Below are 24,948 nucleotides of genomic sequence, written 5' to 3'. Positions count from 1 at the left end.
GTTGGATACCGCCAGTACTTGCTGCTTGCACGGATTGTCCTTTTTTCGGCAAAGGTGGAGATTTCTTCCACTCCCTCCGTTGGGTGTCACTGGCCTTCACAGCGTCTCCATTTCATCTGGTGATGACAGGGGACGGCTTGCCAGACGATGTCTTCGTGTTGTGTTTTACTGGTTCTGCATGCACAGACTCCACCGTGCTCGGCCAAGCTGGAGGTTTCTTGACCAACAGTGAGCGTAGACTAAAAGTTCCAAAGCACAGTCGAGCGCAGCAAGGTGCACCTGAATGTCGGTGGATGAGGAGGACAAGAGCCATTGCCGGAAAATATGGGCTATCGCTTCTCGGCCTTTTGGCTCAGATCAAGTGTAGTATCTGTTCTTATCAGTTTAATATCTGATATGTCCTCAATATGGAGACCGAATATTAAATTGATTTTTAGGACTCGGAGATGGTTCAGGGGCTTGCTCCTTCCGCTCCACGCATCAACCTGGTCTTGCAGTGCTTCCAGGAATGGTGCCCTCTCCCCGCTTTGGGACGCAAAATGTATAATAGCAGAAAATGCCGCAAAACCTGACATACCCTTTTCTCTCTTGTCCAGTTGTCTCATCCTGACCAATTTAAGGCCTTTCAGGCTCCAAAGCATTGCTAGCTTTCCTGCTGTCGGGAGCTCCGTGCACGAATGTTGTGAGCCGATGGACTCGCGGACTTGCGGCAGCCAGGCTCCGTTTTCAGCTGATATGCCACACAGATTTCCTGCTGCTCTTTACAGGCCACTCACCTTCACACTCGGATGCCGACTTGCCTTCTCCTCACTTCAGTTACCACATCCCTTCATCCTGCACAACGGGGAAGTGTGGCGACAGACTGAACGGCATTCTCTTTGGATGTAGGTATACCTTCACGGCGTCTCTTTTCGTTCTCCTGACTCCACGACCAACACGCTAGGGTGGAGCTCAGGGAGACTAGACATTGCCCCCTGTTGGATACCGCCAGTACTTGCTGCTTGCACGGATTGTCCTTTTTTCGGCAAAGGTGGAGATTTCTTCCACTCCCTCCGTTGGGTGTCACTGGCCTTCACAGCGTCTCCATTTCATCTGGTGACGACAGGGGACGGCTTGCCAGACGATGTCTTCGTGTTGTGTTTTACTGGTTCTGCATGCACAGACTCCACCGTGCTCGGCCAAGCTGGAGGTTTCTTGACCAACAGTGAGCGTAGACTAAAAGTTCCAAAGCACAGTCGAGCGCAGCAAGGTGCACCTGAATGTCGGTGGATGAGGAGGACAAGAGCCATTGCCGGAAAATATGGGCTATCGCTTCTCGGCCTTTTGGCTCAGATCAAGTGTAGTATCTGTTCTTATCAGTTTAATATCTGATATTTCCTCAATATGGAGACCGAATATTAAATTGATTTTTAGATCTCGGAGATGGTTCAGGGGCTTGCTCCTTCCGCTCCACGCATCAACCTGGGCTTGTAGTGCTTCCAGGAATGGTGCCTTCACCCCGCTTTGGGGCGGAAATGTATAAAAGCAGAAAATGACGCAAAACCTGCCTACCCCTTTTCTCTGTTGTCCAGTTGCCTCATCTTGACCAATTTAAGGCATTTCATGCTCAAAAGCATTGCTAGCTTTTTTGCTGGCGGGAGCTTCGTGCACTAATGTTGCGAGTCGATGGACTCGAGGACTTTCGGCAGCCAGGCTCCGTTTTCAGCTGATATGCCGCACAGATTTCCTGCTGCTTTTTACAGGCCACTCACCCTCACCCTCGGATGCCGACTTGCCTTCTCCTCACTTCAGTTACCACATCCCTTCATCCTGCACAACGGGATACTGTTGCGACAGACTGAACGGCATCCTGTTTGGATGTAGGTATACCTTCACGGCGTCTCTTTTAGTTCTCCTGACTCCACGACCAACACGCCAGGGTGGAGCTCAGGGAGACTAGACATTGCCCCCTGTTGGAGACCGCCAGTACTTGCTGCTTGCACGGATTGTCCTTTGTTCGGCAAAGGTGGAGATTTCTTCCACTCCCTCCGTTGGGTGTCACTGGCCTTCACAGCGTCTCCATTTCATCTGGTGACGACAGGGGACGGCTTGCCAGACGATGTCTTCGTGTTGTGTTTTACTGGTTCTGCATGCACAGACTCCACCGTGCTCGGCCAAGCTGGAGGTTTCTTGACCAACAGTGAGCGTAGACTAAAAGTTCCAAAGCACAGTCGAGCGCAGCAAGGTGCACCTGAATGTCGGTGGATGAGGAGGACAAGAGCCATTGCCGGAAAATATGGGCTATCGCTTCTCGGCCTTTTGGCTCAGATCAAGTGTAGTATCTGCTCTTATCAGTTTAATATCTGATATGTCCGCAATATGGAGACCGAATATTAAATTGATTTTTAGGACTCGGAGATGGCTCAGGGGCTTGTTCCTTCCGCTCCACGCATCAACCTGTGCTTGCAGTGCTTCCAGGAATGGTGCCTTCACCCCGCTTTGGGGCGGAAATGTATAAAAGCAGAAAATGCCGCAAAACCTGCCTACCCCTTTTCTTTGTTGTCCAGTTGCCTCATCTTGACCAATTTAAGGCATTTCAAGCTCCAAAGCATTGCTAGCTTTTCTGCTGGCGGGAGCTTCGTGCACTAATGTTGCGAGTCGATGGACTCGAGGACTTTCGGCAGCCAGGCTCCGTTTTCAGCTGATATGCCGCACAGATTTCCTGCTGCTTTTTACAGGCCACTCACCCTCACCCTCGGATGCCGACTTGCCTTCTCCTGACTTCAGTTACCACATCCCTTCATCCTGTACAACGGGATACTGTTGCGACAGACTGAACGGCATCCTGTTTGGATGTAGGTATACCTTCACGGCGACTCTTTTAGTTCTCCTGACTCAACGACCAACACGCCAGGGTGGAGCTCAGGGAGACTAGACATTGCCCTCTGTTGGATTCCGCCAGTACTTGCTGTTTGCACGGATTGCCCTTTGTACGGCAAAGGTGGAGATGACTTCGACTCCCTCTGTTGGGTGTCACTGGGCCTTCACAGCGTCTCCATTTCATCTGGTGACGACAGGGGACGGCTTGCCAGACGATGTCTTCCTGTTGTGTTTTACTGGTTCTGTATGCTCAGACTCCACCGTGCTCGGCCAAGCTGGATGTCTCTTGTCCAACAGTGAGCGTAGACTAAAAGTTCCAAAGCACAGTCGAGCGCAGCAAGGTGCACCTGAATGTCGGTGGACGAGGAGGACAAGAGCCATTGCCGGACAATATGGGCTATCGCTTCTCGGCCTTTTGGCTCAGATCAAGTGTAGTATCTGTTCTGATCAGTTTAATATCTGATATGTCCTCAATCTGGGGACCGAATATTAAATTGATTTTTAGGACTCGGAGATGGTTCAGGGGCTTGCTCCTTCCGCTCCACGCATCAACCTGGTCTTGCAGTGCTTCCAGGAATGGTGCCTACACCCCGCTTTGGGGCGCCAAATGTATAAAAGCAGAAAATGCCGCAAAACCTGGCTTACCCTTTTCTCTCTTGTCCAGTTGTCTCATCCTGACCAATTTAAGGCCTTTCAGGCTCCAAAGCATTGCTAGCTTTTCTGCTGTCGGGAGCTCCGTGCACGAATGTTGTGAGCCGGCGGACTTGCAGCAGCCAGGCTCCGTTTTCAGCTGATATGCCACACAGATTTCCTGCTGCTCTTTACAGGCCACTCACCTTCACACTCGGATGCCGACTTGCCTTCTCCTCACTTCAGTTACCACATCCCTTCATCCTGCACAACGGGGAAGTGTGGCGACAGACTGAACGGCATTCTCTTTGGATGTAGGTATACCTTCACGGCGTCTCTTTTCGTTCTCCTGACTCCACGACCAACACGCTAGGGTGGAGCTCAGGGAGACTAGACATTGCCCCCTGTTGGATACCGCCAGTACTTGCTGCTTGCACGGATTGTCCTTTTTTCGGCAAAGGTGGAGATTTCTTCCACTCCCTCCGTTGGGTGTCACTGGCCTTCACAGCGTCTCCATTTCATCTGGTGACGACAGGGGACGGCTTGCCAGACGATGTCTTCGTGTTGTGTTTTACTGGTTCTGCATGCACAGACTCCACCGTGCTCGGCCAAGCTGGAGGTTTCTTGACCAACAGTGAGCGTAGACTAAAAGTTCCAAAGCACAGTCGAGCGCAGCAAGGTGCACCTGAATGTCGGTGGATGAGGAGGACAAGAGCCATTGCCGGAAAATATGGGCTATCGCTTCTCGGCCTTTTGGCTCAGATCAAGTGTAGTATCTGTTCTTATCAGTTTAATATCTGATATGTCCTCAATATGGAGACCGAATATTAAATTGATTTTTAGGACTCGGAGATGGTTCAGGGGCTTGCTCCTTCCGCTCCACGCATCAACCTGGGCTTGCAGTGCTTCCAGGAATGGTGCCTTCACCCCGCTTTGGGGCGGAAATGTATAAAAGCAGAAAATGCCGCAAAAACTGGCTTCCCCTTTTCTCTCTTGTCCAGTTGTCTCATCCTGACCAATTTAAGGCCTTTCAGGCTCCAAAGCATTGCTAGCTTTTCTGCTGGCGGGAGCTTCGTGCACGAATGTTGTGAGCCGATGGACTCGCGGACTTGCGGCAGCCAGGCTCCGTTTTCAGCTGATATGCCACACAGATTTCCTGCTGCTCTTTACAGGCCACTCACCTTCACACTCGGATGCCGACTTGCCTTCTCCTCACTTCAGTTACCACATCCCTTCATCCTGCACAAAGGGGAAGTGTGGCGACAGACTGAACGGCATTCTCTTTGGATGTAGGTATATCTTCACGGCGTCTCTTTTCGTTCTCCTGACTCCACGACCAACACGCTAGGGTGGAGCTCAGGGAGACTAGACATTGCCCCCTGTTGGATACCGCCAGTACTTGCTGCTTGCACGGATTGTCCTTTGTTCGGCAAAGGTGGAGATTTCTTCCACTCCCTCCGTTGGGTGTCACTGGCCTTCACAGCGTCTCCATTTCATCTGGTGACGACAGGGGACGGCTTGCCAGACGATGTCTTCGTGTTGTGTTTTACTGGTTCTGCATGCACAGACTCCACCGTGCTCGACCAAGCTGGAGGTTTCTTGACCAACAGTGAGCGTAGACTAAAAGTTCCAAAGCACAGTCGAGCGCAGCAAGGTGCACCTGAATGTCGGTGGATGAGGAGGACAAGAGCCATTGCCGGAAAATATGGGCTATCGCTTCTCGGCCTTTTGGCTCAGATCAAGTGTAGTATCTGCTCTTATCAGTTTAATATCTGATATGTCCTCAATATGGAGACCGAATATTAAATTGATTTTTAGGACTCGGAGATGGCTCAGGGGCTTGCTCCTTCCGCTCCACGCATCAACCTGGACTTGCAGTGCTTCCAGGAATGGTGCCTTCACCCCGCTTTGGGGCGGAAATGTATAAAAGCAGAAAATGCCGCAAAACCTGCCTACCCCTTTTCTCTGTTGTCCAGTTGCCTCATCTTGACCAATTTAAGGCATTTCAAGCTCCAAAGCATTGCTAGCTTTTCTGCTGGCGGGAGCTTCGTGCACTAATGTTGCGAGTCGATGGACTCGAGGACTTTCGGCAGCCAGGCTCCGTTTTCAGCTGATATGCCGCACAGATTTCCTGCTGCTTTTTACAGGCCACTCACCCTCACCCTCGGATGCCGACTTGCCTTCTCCTGACTTCAGTTACCACATCCCTTCATCCTGCACAACGGGATACTGTTGCGACAGACTGAACGGCATCCTGTTTGGATGTAGGTATACCTTCACGGCGACTCTTGTAGTTCTCCTGACTCAACGACCAACACGCCAGGGTGGAGCTCAGGGAGACTAGACATTGCCCTCTGTTGGATTCCGCCAGTACTTGCTGTTTGCACGGATTGCCCTTTGTTCGGCAAAGGTGGAGATGACTTCGACTCCCTCTGTTGGGTGTCACTGGGCCTTCACAGCGTCTCCATTTCATCTGGTGACGACAGGGGACGGCTTGCCAGACGATGTCTTCCTGTTGTGTTTTACTGGTTCTGCATGCTCAGACTCCACCGTGCTCGGCCAAGCTGGATGTCTCTTGTCCAACAGTGAGCGTAGACTAAAAGTTCCAAAGCACAGTCGAGCGCAGCAAGGTGCACCTGAATGTCGGTGGACGAGGAGGACAAGAGCCATTGCCGGAAAATATTGGTTATCGCTTCTCGGCCTTTTGGCTCAGATCAAGTGTAGTATCTGTTCTTATCAGTTTAATATCTGATATGTCCTCAATATGAAGACCGAATATTAAATTGATTTTTAGGACTCGGAGATGGTTCAGGGGCTTGCTCCTTCCGCTCCACGCATCAACCTGGTCTTGCAGTGCTTCCAGGAATGGTGCCCTCTCCCCGCTTTGGGGCGCCAAATGTATAAAAGCAGAAAATGCCGCAAAACCTGGCTTACCCTTTTCTCTCTTGTCCAGTTGTCTCATCCTGACCAATTTAAGGCCTTTCAGGCTCCAAAGCATTGCTAGCTTTTCTGCTGTCGGGAGCTCCGTGCACGAATGTTGTGAGCCGGCGGACTTGCGGCAGGCAGGCTCCGTTTTCAGCTGATATGCCACACAGATTTCCTGCTGCTCTTTACAGGCCACTCACCTTCACACTCGGATGCCGACTTGCCTTCTCCTCACTTCAGTTACCACATCCCTTCATCCTGCACAACGGGGAAGTGTGGCGACAGACTGAACGGCATTCTCTTTGGATGTAGGTATACCTTCACGGCGTCTCTTTTCGTTCTCCTGACTCCACGACCAACACGCTAGGGTGGAGCTCAGGGAGACTAGACATTGCCCCCTGTTGGATACCGCCAGTACTTGCTGCTTGCACGGATTGTCCTTTTTTCGGCAAAGGTGGAGATTTCTTCCACTCCCTCCGTTGGGTGTCACTGGCCTTCACAGCGTCTCCATTTCATCTGGTGACGACAGGGGACGGCTTGCCAGACGATGTCTTCGTGTTGTGTTTTACTGGTTCTGCATGCACAGACTCCACCGTGCTCGGCCAAGCTGGAGGTTTCTTGACCAACAGTGAGCGTAGACTAAAAGTTCCAAAGCACAGTCGAGCGCAGCAAGGTGCACCTGAATGTCGGTGGATGAGGAGGACAAGAGCCATTGCCGGAAAATATGGGCTATCGCTTCTCGGCCTGTTGGCTCAGATCAAGTGTAGTATCTGTTCTTATCAGTTTAATATCTGATATGTCCTCAATATGGAGACCGAATATTAAATTGATTTTTAGGACTCGGAGATGGTTCAGGGGCTTGCTCCTTCCGCTCCACGCATCAACCTGGGCTTGCAGTGCTTCCAGGAATGGTGCCCTCTCCCAGCTTTCGGGCGCAAAATGTATAAAAGCAGAAAATGCCGCAAAAACTGGCTTCCCCTTTTCTCTCTTGTCCAGTTGTCTCATCCTGACCAATTTAAGGCCTTTCAGGCTCCAAAGCATTGCTAGCTTTTCTGCTGGCGGGAGCTTCGTGCACTCATGTTGCGAGCCGATGGACTCGCGGACTTGCGGCAGCCAGGTTCCGTTTTCAGCTGATATGCCACACAGATTTCCTGCTGCTTTTTACAGGCCACTCACCTTCACACTCGGATGCCGACTTGCCTACTCCTCACTTCAGTTACCACATCCCTTCATCCTGCACAACGGGGAAGTGTGGCGACAGACTGAACGGCATCCTGTTTGGATGTAGGTATACCTTCACGGCGTCTCTTTTAGTTCTCCTGACTCCACGACCAACACGCCAGGGTGGAGCTCAGGGAGACTAGACATTGCCCTCTGTTGGATTCCGCCAGTAGTTGCTGTTTGCACGGATTGCCCTTTGTTCGGCAGAGGTGGAGATGACTTCGACTCCCTCTGTTGAGTGTCACTGGGCCTTCACAGCGTCTCCATTTCATCTGGTGACGACAGGGGACGGCTTGCCAGATGATGTCTTCGTGTTGTGTTTTACTGGTTCTGCATGCACAGACTCCACCGTGCTCCGCCAAGCTGGAGGTTTCTTGACCAACAGTGAGCGTAGGCTAAAAGTTCCAAAGCACAGTCGAGCGCAGCAAGGTGCACCTGAATGTCGGTGGAAGAGGAGGACAAGAGCCATTGCCGGAAAATATGGGCTGTCGCTTCTCGGCCTTTTGGCTCAGATCAAGTGTAGTATCTGTTCTTATCAGTTTAATATCTGATATGTCCTCAATCTGGGGACCGAACATTAAATTGATTTTTAGGACTCGGAGATGGTTCAGGGGCTTGCTCCTTCCGCTCCACGCATCAACCTGGTCTTGCAGTGCTTCCAGGAATGGTGCCCTCTCCCCGCTTTGGGACGCAAAATGTATAATAGCAGAAAATGCCGCAAAACCTGGCTTACCCTTTTCTCTCTCGTCCAGTTGTCTCATCCTGACCAATTTAAGGCCTTTCAGGCTCCAAAGCATTGCTAGCTTTTCTGCTGGCGGGAGCTTCGTGCACGAATGTTGTGAGCCGATGGACTCGCGGACTTGCGGCAGCCAGGCTCCGTTTTCAGCTGATATGCCACACAGATTTCCTGCTGCTCTTTACAGACCACTCAGCTTCACACTCGGATGCCGACTTGCCTTCTCCTCACTTCAGTTACCACATCCCTTCATCCTGCACAACGGGGAAGTGTGGCGACAGACTGAACGGCATTCTCTTTGGATGTAGGTATATCTTCACGGCGTCTCTTTTCGTTCTCCTGACTCCACGACCAACACGCTAGGGTGGAGCTCAGGGAGACTAGACATTGCCCCCTGTTGGATACCGCCAGTACTTGCTGCTTGCACGGATTGTCCTTTGTTCGGCAAAGGTGGAGATTTCTTCCACTCCCTCCGTTGGGTGTCACTGGCCTTCACAGCGTCTCCATTTCATCTGGTGACGACAGGGGACGGCTTGCCAGATGATGTCTTCGTGTTGTGTTTTACTGGTTCTGCATGCACAGACTCCACCGTGCTCGGCCAAGCTGGAGGTTTCTTGACCAACAGTGAGCGTAGACTAAAAGTTCCAAAGCACAGTCGAGCGCAGCAAGGTGCACCTGAATGTCGGTGGATGAGGAGGACAAGAGCCATTGCCGGAAAATATGGGCTATCGCTTCTCGGCCTTTTGGCTCAGATCAAGTGTAGTATCTGCTCTTATCAGTTTAATATCTGATATGTCCTCAATATGGAGACCGAATATTAAATTGATTTTTAGGACTCGGAGATGGTTCAGGGGCTTGCTCCTTCCGCTCCACGCATCAACCTGGGCTTGCAGTGCTTCCAGGAATGGTGCCTTCACCCCGCTTTGGGGCGGAAATGTATAAAAGCAGAAAATGCCTACCCCTTTTCTCTGTTGTCCAGTTGCCTCATCTTGACCAATATAAGGCATTTCAAGCTCCAAAGCATTGCTAGCTTTTTTGCTGGCGTGAGCTTCGTGCAGTAATGTTGCGAGTCGATGGACTCGAGGACTTTCGGCAGCCAGGCTCCGTTTTCAGCTGATATGCCGCACAGATTTCCTGCTGCTTTTTACAGGCCACTCACCCTCACCCTCGGATGCCGACTTGCCTTCTCCTCACTTCAGTTACCACATCCCTTCATCCTGCACAACGGGATACTGTTGCGACAGACTGAACGGCATCCTGTTTGGATGTAGGTATACCTTCACAGCGTCTCTTTTAGTTCTCCTGACTCCACGACCAACACGCCAGGGTGGAGCTCAGGGAGACTAGACATTGCCCTCTGTTGGATTCCGCCAGTACTTGCTGTTTGCACGGATTGCCCTTTGTTCGGCAAAGGTGGAGATGACTTCGACTCCCTCTGTTGGGTGTCACTGGGCCTTCACAGCGTCTCCATTTCATCTGGTGACGACAGGGGACGGCTTGCCAGACGATGTCTTCCTGTTGTGTTTACTGGTTCTGCATGCACAGACTCCACCGTGCTCGGCCAAGCTGGATGTCTCTTGACCAACAGTGAGCGTAGACTAAAAGTTCCAAAGCACAGTCGAGCGCAGCAAGGTGCACCTGAATGTCGGTGGATGAGGAGGACAAGAGCCAATGCCGGAAAATATGGGTTATCGCTTCTCGGCCTTTTGGCTCAGATCAAGTGTAGTGTCTGTTCTTATCAGTTTAATATCTGATATGTCCTCAATCTGGGGACCGAATATTAAATTGATTTTTAGGACTCGGAGATGGTTCAGGGGCTTGCTCCTTCCGCTCCACGCATCAACCTGGTCTTGCAGTGATTCCAGGGATGGTGCCCTCACCCCGCTTTGGGGCGCAAAGTGTATAAAAGCAGAAAATACCGCAAAACCTGGCTTCCCCTTTTCTCTCTTGTCCAGTTGTCTCATCCTGACCAATTTAAGGCCTTTCAGGCTCCAAAGCATTGCTAGCTTTTCTGCTGGCGGGAGCTTCGTGCACGAATGTTGCGAGCCGATGGACTCGCGGACTTGCGGCAGCCAGGTTCCGTTTTCAGCTGATATGCCACGCAGATTTCCTGCTGCTTTTTACAGGCCACTCACCTTCACACTCGGATGCCGACTTGCCTTCTCCTCACTTCAGTTACCACATCCCTTCATCCTGCACAACGGGGAAGTGTGGCGACAGACTGAACGGCATCCTGTTTGGATGTAGGTACACCTTCACGGCGTCTCTTTTCGTTCTCCTGACTCCACGACCAACACGCCAGGGTGGAGCTCAGGGAGACTAGACATTGCCCTCTGTTGGATTCCGCCAGTACTTGCTGCTTACACGGATTGCCCTTTGTTCGACAAAGGTGGAGATTACTTCGACTCCCTCCGTTGGGTGTCACTGGGCCTTCACAGCGTCTCCATTTCATCTGGTGACGACAGGGGACGGCTTGCCAGACGATGTCTTTGTGTTGTGTTTACTGGTTCTGCATGCACAGACTCCACCGTGCTCGGCCAAGCTGGATGTCTCTTGACCAACAGTGAGCGTAGACTAAAAGTTTCAAAGCACAGTCGAGCGCAGCAAGGTGCACCTGAATGTCGGTGGAAGAGGAGGACAAGAGCCATTGCCGGAAAATATGGGCTATCGCTTCTCGGCCTTTTGACTCAGATCAAGTGTAGTATCTGTTCTTATCAGTTTAATATCTGATATGTCCTCAATCTGGGGACCGAATATTAAATTGATTTTTAGGACTCGGAGATGGTTCAGGGGCTTGCTCCTTCCGCTCCACGCATCAACCTGGTCTTGCAGTGCTTCCAGGAATGGTGCCCTTTCCCCGCTTTGGGGCGCAAAATGTATAAAAGCAGAAAATGCCGCAAAACCTGGCTTACCCTTTTCTCTCTTGTCCAGTTGTCTCATCCTGACCAATTTAAGGCCTTTCAGGCTCCAAAGCATTGCTAGCTTTTCTGCTGGCGGGGGCTTCGTGCACGAATGTTGTGAGCCGATGGACTCGCGGACTTGCGGCAGCCAGGCTCCGTTTTCAGCTGATATGCCACACAGATTTCCTGCTGCTCTTTACAGGCCACTCACCTTCACACTCGGATGCCGACTTGCCTTCTCCTCACTTCAGTTACCACATCCCTTCATCCTGCACAACGGGGAAGTGTGGCGATAGACTGAACGGCATTCTCTTTGGATGTAGGTATACCTTCACGGCGTCTCTTTTCGTTCTCCTGACTCCACGACCAACACGCTAGGGTGGAGCTCAGGGAGACTAGACATTGCCCCCTGTTGGATACCGCCAGTACTTGCTGCTTGCACGGATTGTCCTTTGTTCGGCAAAGGTGGAGATTTCTTCCACTCCCTCCGTTGGGTGTCACTGGGCCTTCACAGCGTCTCCATTTCATCTGGTGACGACAGGGGACGGCTTGCCAGACGATGTCTTCGTGTTGTGTTTTACTGGTTCTGCATGCACAGACTCCACCGTGCTCGGCCAAGCTGGAGGTTTCTTGACCAACAGTGAGCGTAGACTAAAAGTTCCAAAGCACAGTCGAGCGCAGCAAGGTGCACCTGAATATCGGTGGATGAGGAGGACAAGAGCCATTGCCGGAAAATATGGGCTATCGCTTCTCGGCCTTTTGGCTCAGATCAAGTGTAGTATCTGTTCTTATCAGTTTAATATCTGATATTTCCTCAATATGGAGACCGAATATTAAATTGATTTTTAGGACTCGGAGATGGTTCAGGGGCTTGCTCCTTCCGCTCCACGCATCAACCTGGGCTTGCAGTGCTTCCAGGAATGGTGCCTTCACCCCGCTTTGGGGCGGAAATGTATAAAAGCAGAAAATGCCGCAAAACCTGCCTACCCCTTTTCTCTGTTGTCCAGTTGCCTCATCTTGACCAATTTAAGGCATTTCAAGCTCCAAAGCATTGCTAGCTTTTCTGCTGGCGGGAGCTTCGTGCACTAATGTTGCGAGTCGATGGACTCGAGGACCTTCGGCAGCCAGGCTCCGTTTTCAGCTGATATGCCGCACAGATTTCCTGCTGCTTTTTACAGGCCACTCACCCTCACCCTCGGATGCCGACTTGCCTTCTCCTCACTTCAGTTACCACATCCCTTCATCCTGCACAACGGGATACTGTTGCGACAGACTGAACGGCATCCTGTTTGGATGTAGGTATACCTTCACGGCGTCTCTTTTAGTTCTCCTGACTCCACGACCAACACGCCAGGGTGGAGCTCAGGGAGACTAGACATTGCCCTCTGTTGGATTCCGCCAGTACTTGCTGCTTGCACGGATTGCCCTTTGTTCGGCAAAGGTGGAGATGACTTCGACTCCCTCCGTTGGGTGTCACTGGGCCTTCACAGCGTCTCCATTTCATCTGGTGACGACAGGGGATGGCTTGCCAGACGATGTCTTCGTGTTGTGTTTACTGGTTCTGCATGCACAGACTCCACCGTGCTCGGCCAAGCTGGATGTCTCTTGACCAACAGTGAGCGTAGACTAAAAGTTCCAAAGCACAGTCGAGCGCAGCAAGGTGCACCTGAATGTCGGTGGATGAGGAGGACAAGAGCCATTGCCGGAAAATATGGGTTATCGCTTCTCGGTCTTTTGACTCAGATCAAGTGTAGTCTCATTTGATCGAGAGAAGCTGAGGATTTCGTTGTGGATTGGAGAACTCGGAGGGATTGAAGTCGTCAAAGAGGAAACGTTTGGAGCTTGGCTGCTATTGGTGGATCTACATGCTGGCCTAAACGTCGGGTTTAGGCCTAACACCGATACAGTTTCACACCCAACGTACGAGCTATGGATGCAGCTGCATCCCGACCACCAGGCTGGGGAATGCGAAACACTGTCCGAGTCACAGTAAAGAAAACGGAGGGAGAGTCACCTTTGGACCGGAAACACTTCGTGAAGAGGGTGCTGCTCGAGTGTTGTGGGTTTAAAGCAACAGATATCTTCTGCTTGCAAAACTTCCCCAAGAATGGTTTCTTTGATGTCACCTTCAAGAGCGTCGCAGCGTGCATCAAATTCTTGAATGTCTTCAAGGAAAAAGGTAACCAGAGTCCCCTGTCGATCCTGACTGCGGAGCCTCTGTTTACGCTACCGGCAGAGCGAAATCGGGTTGTTACACTGCACACGTACAAACCCCACGTCCCTGTGTCTGATGTGCTCACGTTCCTCGCCAGGTACGCTGAGCTGAAAAGTGACAGCGTGCAAGTGAAAGACACCTTCGGCATCTGGACAAGTGAGCACCAGGTCAAGGTGACCCTAAGAACGGACAGCAACGGAGCCATCCTGCATCCCCCCTCCAATTTCGCTATTGGAGTAAATCGTGGCTACCTCTACTACGTGGGACAGCCACGAGTATGCCACATCTGTGGCAAAACGGGGCATGTTGCCGCAAACTGCAGTGTGACCTTCTGCAGGAACTGCAGGCAGGAGGGACACATGACTAAGGACTGCAAGGAGGACAAGTGCTGCAACCTGTGTGGGGAGGCCGGCCATCTTTACAGGGCCTGCCCGAAACGCGGGGCGACATATGCACAGATCATCAGCAGCGGAGTCAAAAAGGCGACCAGAGAGGAGGTGCATACACCCTCCACCGAAAAAGACACCACGGTTCAGAATGAGGAAAAGCAACAGAAGGGCCCCCAACAAAAAGAGGAGGCCCCAGCACCTCCTGACAACCCAACCCCAGCCCCATCTGATGAGGAACACTCAATGGAAGAGGAAGAGGATGGGACAAAGAATAAAGAGCCCTGGGAAACCGTGAACAGGGATAAACGAAAGAGAAAACAAAAAAACAAACTGAAGAACCCCCTGAGGGGTAGTGGCAAAAAGCGACACCTCTCAGCCGGCGCACTTAGTGCCGACACCTCATCCGATGAGGGAAAACAGGACAAGAATCGACCTCAGATAAAGAGGCAAAGCACCAACGTGGAACGGGAGGCACAGACCCCCCAGACCACCGACCGGGAAGAAAACAAGGTCACAGACCAACCCCCGATAGCAACGAGCAGAAACAACCCAGGTGAAGACCGGCCTGCAACCCCAACACCTACTGACTGCCACGACGAACCCCAGGGCTACACCCCCCCCCCCCCCAATGCATCTGCATCAAAATCACGGGGCCAGTACGGACCAGAACAGTTTTCTCAGCCCTGCAACTGTGCTAAAGTTTGCGAGCACCACCGGCATGCTGGGGAACATTCAACAGCTGGAACAGCCAACTGTATAGACTCTGGACTCTTGAGACTGGTAAATCTATCTTTTTATAATGGGTTTAAAAATTGCATCCATAAATGTGCGAAGCATCAAAGATACTTCGCGGTGTGTAGCCACACTCAACTATTTGGCAAATGTAAAAGCTGACCTACTGTTCCTGCAGGAGTGCGGAATTCCGCACCTCAGCAACTACAGACGCTGGTCGAGCTGGTGGTCCCACGGGCCATCCATCTGGTCAGGAGGAAACGACTGCCGCTCCTCCGGCCTGGGTATTCTGCTGCGGGGAGGCAACTTCACCATCTCCGACGTTAAGGAGGTGGTGGGCGGGCGCCTCCTCGTAGCAGACGTGAAATACAAAAACACCCCTCTCAGACTTATTAATGTGTACGCCCCGGCCGTAAAAAGTGAGCGGCTGGCAGTTCTTCAGCAACTCCCAATGCTGTTGGCCACCTCCAAGCCGGTCATCCTGGGTGGTGACTTCAACTGCATCATCGATGCGGCTGGACGATCCAGCAAAGCCGACAGCAAACTAGACGCCACGTCCAGACTCCTGATGGAAACGGTAAAAGACGCCAAGCTGCTCGACGTCTGCAGCAACCCTGCAGACGGCGCGCAGCGTAGATACACATGGTCACGGCCAGACGGGTCCGTCCGCTCCAGGATAGACTTCTTTTTTGTGTCCCGAGCTTTCACGGTCAGGTCCACCGACGTAACGCCGGTGTTCTTCTCTGACCACTGCCTCCTACTGGCCGACTGCCACCTGCAGGAAGACCAGGGGGTAGGCAGGGGGACGTGGAAGCTAAATGTAAAACTGCTGACCCCTGAGAACATCGAGGAACTCAGGAGCGATTACAAAGTTTGGAGAACCGTGAAACCCCTCTTTGAGGCCCCACATCTCTGGTGGGAAGCAATCAAGGGGAATATCAAGAGGTTTTTCATCCTCAAGGGCGTTCAAAAGGTGAGAGAGAGACGAGGGGTCATGTCCAGGCTCCAGAAAAGTATGCAAAATTTGCTCCAGCTGCAGTCGATGGGGGTGGATGTCAAGGAGGATCTCCAAGAGGTGAAGAGCCAGCAAGCCTCGCTCTACACCTCGGAGGCCTCCAAGGTTATCTTCCGTTCCAGAGTCCGCTCTGTGGAGCAGGACGAAAAGTGCTCACGCTTCTTCTTCCAAAAGGTGCACAGAGAGACCTCTGTGATCAGCAGCCTGAAGGAAGAAGATGGCTCTGAAAAGTCATCGCAGTCTGACATCCTGAGGATCAGCCAATCCTTTTATGCCGGACTGTATGACCTGAAGCCAACAGATAGCACTGTTTCCCAGACCTTCCTGTCGACTATCACGGAGGTCAGAGGCGACAGCGAGCTGGAAAACCTGGACAAACCACTAACTCTGGACGAGCTGACAAAGGCCGCCAAGTCCTTCGAGACGAGTAAAACTCCCGGAAGCGACGGCTTACCGGTTGAGTTGTATTCGGCTCTGTGGGACTGGATGGGCCCAGACCTGCTGGAAGTGTACGAGAGTATGCTTCTGGAAGGCAGCATGTCAGAGTCCATGAGGAAAGGCATCATCACCCTCATCTACAAGCAGAAGGGGGAAAGGGAAGAAATTCGAAATTGGCGACCCATTTCACTGTTGAATGTGGACTACAAAATTCTAGCAAAGGTCATCGCCAATCGGGTCAGGTCTGCTCTGGAGTCGGTGATCCACCCTGACCAGACCTGTGCTGTACCCGGCAGGAAGATCTCTGATAGCCTCGCGCTACTCAGGGATACGATCGCCTACGTGCAGGACAGAGGGGTGGACACTTGCCTCATCAGCCTTGACCAGGAGAAGGCTTTTGACAGAATATCGCACACCTACATGATGGATGTGCTCTCCAAAATGGGGTTTGGGGAGGGAATTCGCAATTGAATCAAACTGCTCTGCACAAACATCTATAGCGCAGTCTCAATCAATGGGTGGGAATCAGAAAAGTTCCAGATCAGATCTGGAGTCAGGCAGGGCTGCCCTCTCTCCTCTGCCCTTTTTGTGTGCTGCATAGAACCTTTTGCCGAGTCCATCAGGAGGGATCCGGGTATAAGAGGAGTGACGATCCCAGGCAGTGGAGGCATGCAAGTCAAGGCCTCCCTGTTACATGGACGATGTTGCCGTCTTCTGCTCGGATCCTGCGTCTGTACGCAGGCTCTTGACCACCTGCGACCAGTTTGAACTGGCCTCTGGAGCCAAGGTAAACCGGGGCAAGAGCGAGGCCATGTTCTTTGGGAACTGGGCCGACCGGTCCTTTGTCCCCTTCACTGTCAGGTCAGATTACCTGAAGGTGCTGGGGATATGGTTCGGAGCTGCTGGGGCGTGCACCAAAAACTGGGAGGAGCGCATAGGAAAGGTAAGACAGAAACTGGGCTGGTGGGAGCAACGCTCCCTCTCCATTGCGGGCAAAACCCTGGTCATCAGGTGTGAGGTACTCTCGGTGCTACTGTACGTGGCGCAGGTCTGGCCCATAACCCGACCCTACGCCACAGCAGTCACCCAGGCCATCTTCAAATTTATCTGGCGATCCAAAATGGACCGTGTCCAAAGGGACACCATGTACAAACCTCTGGAGAAGGGAGGGCGGAACGTACCCAACGCCTCCCTCATCCTGTTGGCCACCTTTGTGTCCAGCTGCATCAAGCTGAGCGTGGACCCCCAGTACGCAAACACCAAGTGTCACTACATACTGAGGTTCTACCTGTCCCCGGTGTTGCGAAGGATGGGCCTGGCCTCATTGCCGCGGAACGCTCCAAGTAGTTGGACCGTACCGTACCACCTGTCCTTGTGGAAAAGTTTTTGAAGGAAAACACCTTTGACCACAAGGCAATGAAGCAGTGGTCAGCACGTAATGTCCTCGAGGCCCTCAGGGAAAAAGAGACCGTGGAGGACGTTGGATGGTTCCCTGAGCAGACTGCCAGAGTCATCTGGCAGAACGCCTCATCACCAGAACTTTCAAACAAGCACCAAGACCTAGCTTGGCTGGTGGTGAGAAGGGCCCTCCCTGTCAGATTCTTCATGCACACCCGAAGGCTCTGTGCCAATGCACGCTGCCCTCGGAGTGGCTGTGGGGGAAATGAGACGGTCACACACCTCCTTGTGGAATGTGCCTTTGCAAAGAAGATCTGGAGAGAGATGCAGTGGTATTTGTCAAGGTTTATCCCAAACAGATCTGTGACACAGGACTCTGTGCTCTACGGACTGTTTCCAGGGACACACACCGAGACAAATATCAACTGCTGCTGGAAGGTCATCAACTCGGTAAAAGACGCTCTTTGGTCTGCCCGAAACTTGCTGATCTTCCAGTGCAAAGAATTGTCCTCGACCGAGTGTTGCAGACTGGCACATTCCAAGGTCCAGGACTACGTGCTGACGCACTCAAGCTTGGGGCAGCTGCCGCCAAGGCGCAATGGGGAAAGACCACTGTGTAAAGTCTTTCCAGCAAATGTACACCGAGGGGCCGGTAACAGTGTAAAGCCCCTCGGTCGGGGCAACCAACACTCCAATGTATAAAACCAACATGCCACTGTAAATGTTTAAGAAGGAATTGTAATGTAAAGAGTGATATGTGTACGACAATATCAAAAGTGAATGAAAGAACGTCAAGGCAACATGTAACCCTGCCGGAAATGTACAGTCAAGACAATTTGAAATGTTTCTGTAATGCTCATGATAAATTTTTATGAATAAAGTATATTTTTTTGAAAAAAAAAAAAAAAATCTGTTCTTATCAGTTTAATATCTGATATGTCCTCAATCTGGGGACCAAATATTAAATTGATTTTTAGGACTCGGAGATGGTTCAGGGGCTTGATCCTTCCGCTCCACGCATCAACCTGGTCTTGCAGTGCTTCCAGGAATGGTGCCCTCTCCCAGCTTTCGGGCGCAAAATGTATAAAAGCAGAAAATGCCGCAAAACCTGGCTTCCCCTTTTCTCTCTTGTCCAGTTGTCTCATCCTGACCAATTTAAGGCCTTTCAGGCTCCAAAGCATTGCTAGCTTTTCTGCTGGCGGGAGCTTCGTGCACGAATGTTGCGAGCCGATGGACTCGCGGACTTGCGGCAGCCAGGCTCCGTTTTCAGCTGATATGCCACACAGATTTCCTGCTGCTTTTTACAGGCCACTCACCTTCACACTCGGATGCCGACTTGCCTACTCCTCACTTCAGTTACCACATCCCTTCATCCTGCACAACGGGGAAGTGTGGCGACAGACTGAACGGCATCCTGTTTGGATGTAGGTATACCTTCACGGCGTCTCTTTTAGTTCTCCTGACTCCACGACCAACACGCCAGGGTGGAGCTCAGGGAGACTAGACATTGCCCCCTGTTGGATTCCGCCAGTAGTTGCTGTTTGCACGGATTGCCCTTTGTTCGGCAAAGGTGGAGATTTCTTCCACTCCCTCCGTTGGGTGTCACTGGCCTTCACAGCGTCTCCATTTCATCTGGTGACGACAGGGGACGGCTTGCCAGACGATGTCTTCGTGTTGTGTTTTACTGGTTCTGCATGCACAGACTCCACCGTGCTCGGCCAAGCTGGAGGTTTCTTGACCAACAGTGAGCGTAGACTAAAAGTTCCAAAGCAAAGTCGAGTGCAGCAAGGTGCACCTGAATGTCGGTGGATGAGGAGGACAAGAGCCATTGCCGGAAAATATGGGCTATCGCTTCTCGGCCTTTTGGCTAAGATCAAGTGTAGTCTCATTTGATCGAGGGAAGCTGAAGATTTCGATGACGATCGTGGATTGGAGAACTCGGAGGGATTGAAGTCGTCAAAGAAGAAACGTTTGGAGCTTGGCTGCTATTGGTGGATCTACATGCTGGCCTAAACCTCGGGTTTAGGCCTAACGCCGATACAGTTTCACACCCAACGTACGAGCTATGGATGCAACTGCATCCCGACCACCAGGCTGGGGCGTGCGAAACACTGTCCGAGTCACAGTGAAGAAAACGGATGGAGAGTCACCTTTGGACCGGAAACACTTCGTGAAGAAGGTGCTGCTCGAGTGCTGTGGGTTTAAAGCAACAGAGATCTTCTGCTTGCAAAACTTCCCCAAGAATGGTTTCTTTGATATCACCTTCAAGAGCGTCGCAGCGTGCATCAAATTCTTGAACGTCTTCAAGGAAAAAGGTAACCAGAGTCCCTTGTCGATCCTGACTGCGGAGCCTCTGTTTACGCTACCGGCACAGCGAAATCGGGTTGTTACACTGCACACGTACAACCCCCACGTCCCTGTGTCTGATGTGCTCACGTTCCTCGCCAGGTACGCTGAGCTGAAAAGTGACAGCGTGCAAGTGAAAGACACCTTCGGCATCTGGACAAGTGAGCACCAGGTCAAGGTGACCCTAAGAACGGACAGCAACGGAGCCATCCTGCATCCCCCCTCCAATTTGGCTATTGGAGTAAATCGTGGCTACCTCTACTACGTGGGACAGCCACGAGTATGCCACACCTGTGGCAAAACGGGGCATGTTGCCGCAAACTGCAGTGTTACCTTCTGCAAGAACTGCAGGCAGGAGGGACACATGACTAAGGACTGCAAAGAAGACAAGTGCTGCAACCTGTGTGGGGAGGCCGGCCATCTTTACAGGGCCTGCCCGAAACGCGGGGCGACATACGCTGAAATCATCAGCAGCGGAGTTAAAAAGGCGACCAGAGAGGAGGTGCATACACCCTCCACCGAAAAAGACACCACGGCTCAGAATGAGGAAAAGCAACAAAAGGGCCCCCAACAAAAAGAAGAGGCCCCAGCACCTTCTGACAACCCAACCCCAGCCCCATCTGATGAGGAACACTCAATGGAAGAGGAAGAGGATGGGACAAAGAATAAAGAGCCCTGGGAAACGGTGAACAGGGACAAACGAAAGCGGAAACAAAAAAACAAACTGAAGAACCCCCCGAGGGGTAGTGGCAAAAAGCGACACCTCTCAGCCGGCGCACTTAGCGCCGACACCTCATCCGATGAAGAAAACAGGACAAGAATCGGCCTCAAATAAAGAGGCAAAGCACCAACGTGGAACGGAAGGCACAGACCCCCCAGACCACCGACCGGGAAGGAAACAAGGTCACAGACCAACCCCCGATAGTAACGAGCAGCAACAACCCAGGTGAAGACCGGCCTGCAACCCCAACACCTACTGACTGCCATGACGAACGCCAGGGCTACATCACCCCCCCAATGCATCTGCATCAAAATCACGGGGCCAGTACGGACCAGAACAGCTTTCTCAGCCCTGCAACTGTGCTAAAGTTTGCGAGCACCACCGGCATGCTGGGGAACATCGAACAGCTGGAACAGCCAACTGTATAGACTCTGGACTCTTGAGACTGGTAAATCTATCTCTTTTATAATGGGTTTAAAAATTGCATCCATAAATGTGCGAAGCATCAAAGATACTTCGCGGTGTGTAGCCACACTCAACTATTTGGCAAATGTAAAAGCTGACCTACTGTTCCTGCAGGAGTGCGGAATTCCGCACCTCAGCAACTACAGGCGCTGGTCGAGCTGGTGGTCCCACGGGCCATCCATCTGGTCAGGAGGAAACGACTGCCGCTCCTCCGGCCTGGGTATTCTGCTGCGGGGAGGCAACTTCACCATCTCCGACGTTAAGGAGGTGGTGGGCGGGCGCCTCCTCGTAGCAGACGTGAAATACAAAAACACCCCTCTCAGACTTATTAATGTGTACGCCCCGGCCGTAAAAAGTGAGCGGCTGGCAGTTCTTCAGCAACTCCCACTGCTGTTGGCCACCTCCAAGCCGGTCATCCTGGGTGGTGACTTCAACTGCATCATCGATGCGGCTGGACGATCCAGCAAAGCCGACAGCAAGCTAGACGCTACGTCCAGACTCCTGATGGAAACGGTAAAAGACGCCAAGCTGCTCGACGTCTGCAGCAACCCTGCAGACGGCGCGCAGCGTAGATACACATGGTCACGGCCAGACGGGTCCGTCCGCTCCAGGATAGACTTCTTTTTTGTGTCCCGAGCTTTCACGGTCAGGTCCACCGACGTAACGCCGGTGTTCTTCTCTGACCACTGCCTCCTACTGGCCGACTGCCACCTGCAGGAAGACCAGGGGGTAGGCAGGGGGACGTGGAAGCTAAATGTAAAACTGCTGACCCCTGAGAACATCGAGGAACTCAGGAGGGATTACAAAGGTTGGAGAACCGTGAAACCCCTCTTTGAGGCCCCACATCTCTGGTGGGAAGCAATCAAGGGGAATATCAAGAGGTTTTTCATCCTCAAGGGCGTTCAAAAGGTGAGAGAGAGACGAGGGGTCATGTCCAGGCTCCAGAAAAGTATGCAAAATTTGCTCCAGCTGCAGTCGATGGATGTGGATGTCAAGGAGGATCTCCAAGAGGTGAAGAGCCAGCAAGCCTCGCTCTACACCTCGGAGGCCTCCAAGGTTATCTTCCGTTCCAGAGTCCGCTCCGTGGAGCAGGACGAAAAGTGCTCACGCTTCTTCTTCCAAAAGGTGCACAGAGACACCTCTGTGATCAGCAGCCTGAAGGAAGAGGATGGCTCTGAAAAGTCATCGCTGTCTGACATCCTGAGGATCAGCCAATCCTTTTATGCCGGACTGTATGACCTGAAGCCAACAGATAGCACTGTTTCCCAGACCTTCCTGTCGACTATCACGGAGGTCATAGGCGACAGCGAGCTGGAAAACCTGGACAAACCACTAACTCTGGACGAGCTGACAAAGGCCGCCAAGTCCTTCGAGACGAGTAAAACTCCCGGAAGCGACGGCTTACCGGTTGAGTTGTATTCGGCTCTGTGGGACTGGATGGGCCCAGACCTGCTGGAAGTGTACGAGAGTATGCTTCTGGAAGGCAGCATGTCAGAGTCCATGAGGAAAGGCATCATCACCCTCATCTACAAACAGAAGGGGGAAAGGGAAGAAATTCGAAATTGGCGACCCATTTCACTGTTGAATGTGGACTACAAAATTCTAGCAAAGGTCATCGCAAATCGGGTCAGGTCTGCTCTGGAGTCGGTGATCCACCCTGACCAGACCTGTGCTGTACCCGGCAGGAAGATCTCTGATAGCCTCGCGCTACTCAGGGATACGATCGCCTACGTGCAGGACAGGGGGGTGGACACTTGCCTCATAAGCCTTGACCAGGAGAAGGCTTTTGACAGAATATCGCACACCTACATGATGGATGTGCTCTCCAAAATGGGGTTTGGGGAGGGAATTCGCAATTGGATCAAACTGCTCTACACAAACATCTATAGCGCAGTCTCAATCAATGGGTGGGAATCAGAAAAGTTCCAGATCAGATCTGGAGTCAGGCAGGGCTGCCCTCTCTCCTCTGCCCTTTTTGTGTGCTGCATAGAACCTTTTGCCGAGTCCATCAGGAGGGATCCGGGTATAAGAGGAGTGACGATCCCAGGCAGTGGAGGCATGCAAGTCAAGGCCTCCCTGTACATGGACGACGTTGCCGTCTTCTGCTCGGATCCTGCGTCTGTACGCAGGCTCTTAACCACCTGCGACCAGTTTGAACTGGCCTCTGGAGCCAAGGTAAACCGGGGCAAGAGCGAGGCCATGTTCTCTGGGAACTGGGCCGACCGGTCCTTTGTCCCCTTCACTGTCAGGTCAGATTACCTGAAGGTGCTGGGGATATGGTTCGGAGCTGCTGGGGCGTGCACCAAAAACTGGGAGGAGCGCATAGGAAAGGTAAGACAGAAACTGGGCTGGTGGGAGCAACGCTCCCTCTCCATTGCGGGCAAAACCCTGGTCATCAGGTGTGAGGTACTCTCGGTGCTACTGTACGTGGCGCAGGTCTGGCCCATAACCCGACCCTACGCCACAGCAGTCACCCGGGCCATCTTCAAAATTATCTGGCGATCCAAGATGGACCGTGTCCGAAGGGACACCATGTACAAACCTCTGGAGAAGGGAGGGCGGAACGTACCCAACGCCTCCCTCATCCTGTTGGCCACCTTTGTGTCCAGCTGCATCAAGCTGTGCGTGGATCCCCAGTATGCAAACACCAAGTGTCACTACATACTGAGGTTCTACCTGTCCCCGGTGTTGCGAAGGATGGGCCTGGCCTCATTGCCGCGGAACGCTCCAAGTAGTTGGACCGTACCGTACCACCTGTCCTTTGTGGAAAAGTTTTTGAAGGAAAACACCTTTGACCACAAGGCAATGAAGCAGTGGTCAGCACGTAATGTCCTCGAGGCCCTCAGGGAAAAGGAGACCGTGGAGGGCGTTGGATGGTTCCCTGAGCAGACTGCCAGAGTCATCTGGCAGAACGCCTCATCACCAGAACTTTCAAACAAGCACCAAGACCTAGCTTGGCTGGTGGTGAGAAAGGCCCTCCCTGTCAGATTCTTCATGCACACCCGAAGGCTCTGCACCAATGCACGCTGCCCTCGGAGTGGCTGTGGGGGAAATGAGACGGTCACACACCTCCCTGTGGAATGTGCCTTTGCAAAGAAGGTCTGGAGAGAGATGCAGTGGTATTTGTCAAGGTTTATCCCAAACAGATCTGTGACACAGGACTCTGTGCTCTACGGACTGTTTCCAGGGACACTCACCGAGACAAATATCAACTGCTGCTGGAAGGTCATCAACTCGGTAAAAGACGCTCTTTGGTCTGCCCGAAACTTGCTGATCTTCCAGTGCAAAGAATTGTCCTCGACCGAGTGTTGCAGACTGGCACATTCCAAGGTCCAGGACTACGTGCTGAGGGACGCACTCAAGCTTGGGGCAGCTGCCGCCAAGGCGCAATGGGGAAAGACCACTGTGTAAAGTCTTTCCAGCAAATGTACACCGAGGGGCGCGTAACAGTGTAAAGCCCCTCGGTCGGGGCAACCAACACTCCAATGTATAAAACAAACATGACAATGTAAATATTTAAGAAGGAATTGTAATGTAAAGAGTGATATGTGTATGACAATATCAAAATTGAATGAAAGAAAGTCAAGGCAACATGTAACCCTGCCGGAAATGTACAGTCAAGACAATTTGAAATGTTTCTGTAATGCTCATGATAAATTTTTATGAATAAAGTATATTTTTTGAAAAAAAAAAAAAAAAAAATCTGTTCTTATCAGTTTAATATCTGATATGTCCTCAATATGGAGACCGAATATTAAATTGATTTTTAGGACTCGGAGATGGTTCAGGGGCTTGCTCCTTCCGCTCCACGCATCAACCTGGGCTTGCAGTGCTTCCAGGAATGGTGCCCTCTCCCCGCTTTGGGGCGCTAAAAGCATAAAATGCCGCAAAACGTGGCTTCCGTTTTTCTCTCTTGTCCAGTTGTCTCATCCTGACCAATTTAAGGCCTTTCAGGCTC

General features: G+C 52.0%; 14 non-coding genes and 1 pseudogene across 14 annotated transcripts; all 15 read left to right on the top strand.

The window, feature by feature from the left end:
• The first annotated feature begins 331 nt into the window (after positions 1-331).
• On the top strand, positions 332-522 carry LOC140397484 (U2 spliceosomal RNA). The gene has a single exon (XR_011936920.1). It is a non-coding gene; the product is annotated as a U2 spliceosomal RNA (small nuclear RNA).
• Positions 523-1,307: 785 nt separating this feature from the next.
• Positions 1,308-1,498, top strand: LOC140397653 (U2 spliceosomal RNA). Its single transcript, XR_011937086.1, has one exon. It is a non-coding gene; the product is annotated as a U2 spliceosomal RNA (small nuclear RNA).
• A 784-nt stretch (positions 1,499-2,282) lies between these two features.
• On the top strand, positions 2,283-2,473 carry LOC140397840 (U2 spliceosomal RNA). The gene has a single exon (XR_011937265.1). It is a non-coding gene; the product is annotated as a U2 spliceosomal RNA (small nuclear RNA).
• Positions 2,474-3,258: 785 nt separating this feature from the next.
• LOC140397589 (U2 spliceosomal RNA) lies at positions 3,259-3,449 on the top strand. The gene has a single exon (XR_011937022.1). It is a non-coding gene; the product is annotated as a U2 spliceosomal RNA (small nuclear RNA).
• Positions 3,450-4,226: 777 nt separating this feature from the next.
• On the top strand, positions 4,227-4,417 carry LOC140397559 (U2 spliceosomal RNA). Its single transcript, XR_011936993.1, has one exon. It is a non-coding gene; the product is annotated as a U2 spliceosomal RNA (small nuclear RNA).
• Positions 4,418-5,201: 784 nt separating this feature from the next.
• LOC140397651 (U2 spliceosomal RNA) lies at positions 5,202-5,392 on the top strand. Its single transcript, XR_011937084.1, has one exon. It is a non-coding gene; the product is annotated as a U2 spliceosomal RNA (small nuclear RNA).
• A 785-nt stretch (positions 5,393-6,177) lies between these two features.
• LOC140397449 (U2 spliceosomal RNA) lies at positions 6,178-6,368 on the top strand. The gene has a single exon (XR_011936887.1). It is a non-coding gene; the product is annotated as a U2 spliceosomal RNA (small nuclear RNA).
• A 777-nt stretch (positions 6,369-7,145) lies between these two features.
• LOC140397617 (U2 spliceosomal RNA) lies at positions 7,146-7,336 on the top strand. Its single transcript, XR_011937050.1, has one exon. It is a non-coding gene; the product is annotated as a U2 spliceosomal RNA (small nuclear RNA).
• Positions 7,337-8,122: 786 nt separating this feature from the next.
• Positions 8,123-8,313, top strand: LOC140397464 (U2 spliceosomal RNA). The gene has a single exon (XR_011936900.1). It is a non-coding gene; the product is annotated as a U2 spliceosomal RNA (small nuclear RNA).
• A 785-nt stretch (positions 8,314-9,098) lies between these two features.
• LOC140397679 (U2 spliceosomal RNA) lies at positions 9,099-9,289 on the top strand. Its single transcript, XR_011937111.1, has one exon. It is a non-coding gene; the product is annotated as a U2 spliceosomal RNA (small nuclear RNA).
• A 772-nt stretch (positions 9,290-10,061) lies between these two features.
• On the top strand, positions 10,062-10,252 carry LOC140397549 (U2 spliceosomal RNA). The gene has a single exon (XR_011936984.1). It is a non-coding gene; the product is annotated as a U2 spliceosomal RNA (small nuclear RNA).
• A 785-nt stretch (positions 10,253-11,037) lies between these two features.
• LOC140397543 (U2 spliceosomal RNA) lies at positions 11,038-11,228 on the top strand. Its single transcript, XR_011936978.1, has one exon. It is a non-coding gene; the product is annotated as a U2 spliceosomal RNA (small nuclear RNA).
• Positions 11,229-12,014: 786 nt separating this feature from the next.
• On the top strand, positions 12,015-12,205 carry LOC140397639 (U2 spliceosomal RNA). Its single transcript, XR_011937072.1, has one exon. It is a non-coding gene; the product is annotated as a U2 spliceosomal RNA (small nuclear RNA).
• Positions 12,206-18,340: 6,135 nt separating this feature from the next.
• On the top strand, positions 18,341-18,520 carry LOC140397236 (U2 spliceosomal RNA; annotated as a pseudogene).
• A 6,143-nt stretch (positions 18,521-24,663) lies between these two features.
• Positions 24,664-24,845, top strand: LOC140397268 (U2 spliceosomal RNA). Its single transcript, XR_011936794.1, has one exon. It is a non-coding gene; the product is annotated as a U2 spliceosomal RNA (small nuclear RNA).
• The last annotated feature ends 103 nt before the right edge of the window (positions 24,846-24,948 follow it).

Source organism: Scyliorhinus torazame, chromosome 20, assembly GCF_047496885.1.
Source record: "Scyliorhinus torazame isolate Kashiwa2021f chromosome 20, sScyTor2.1, whole genome shotgun sequence".
NCBI classification, from domain to species: Eukaryota; Metazoa; Chordata; class Chondrichthyes; order Carcharhiniformes; family Scyliorhinidae; genus Scyliorhinus; species Scyliorhinus torazame.
Note: the sequence above shows the minus strand (reverse complement) of the source record. Positions and strands in the feature narration are given on the sequence as shown.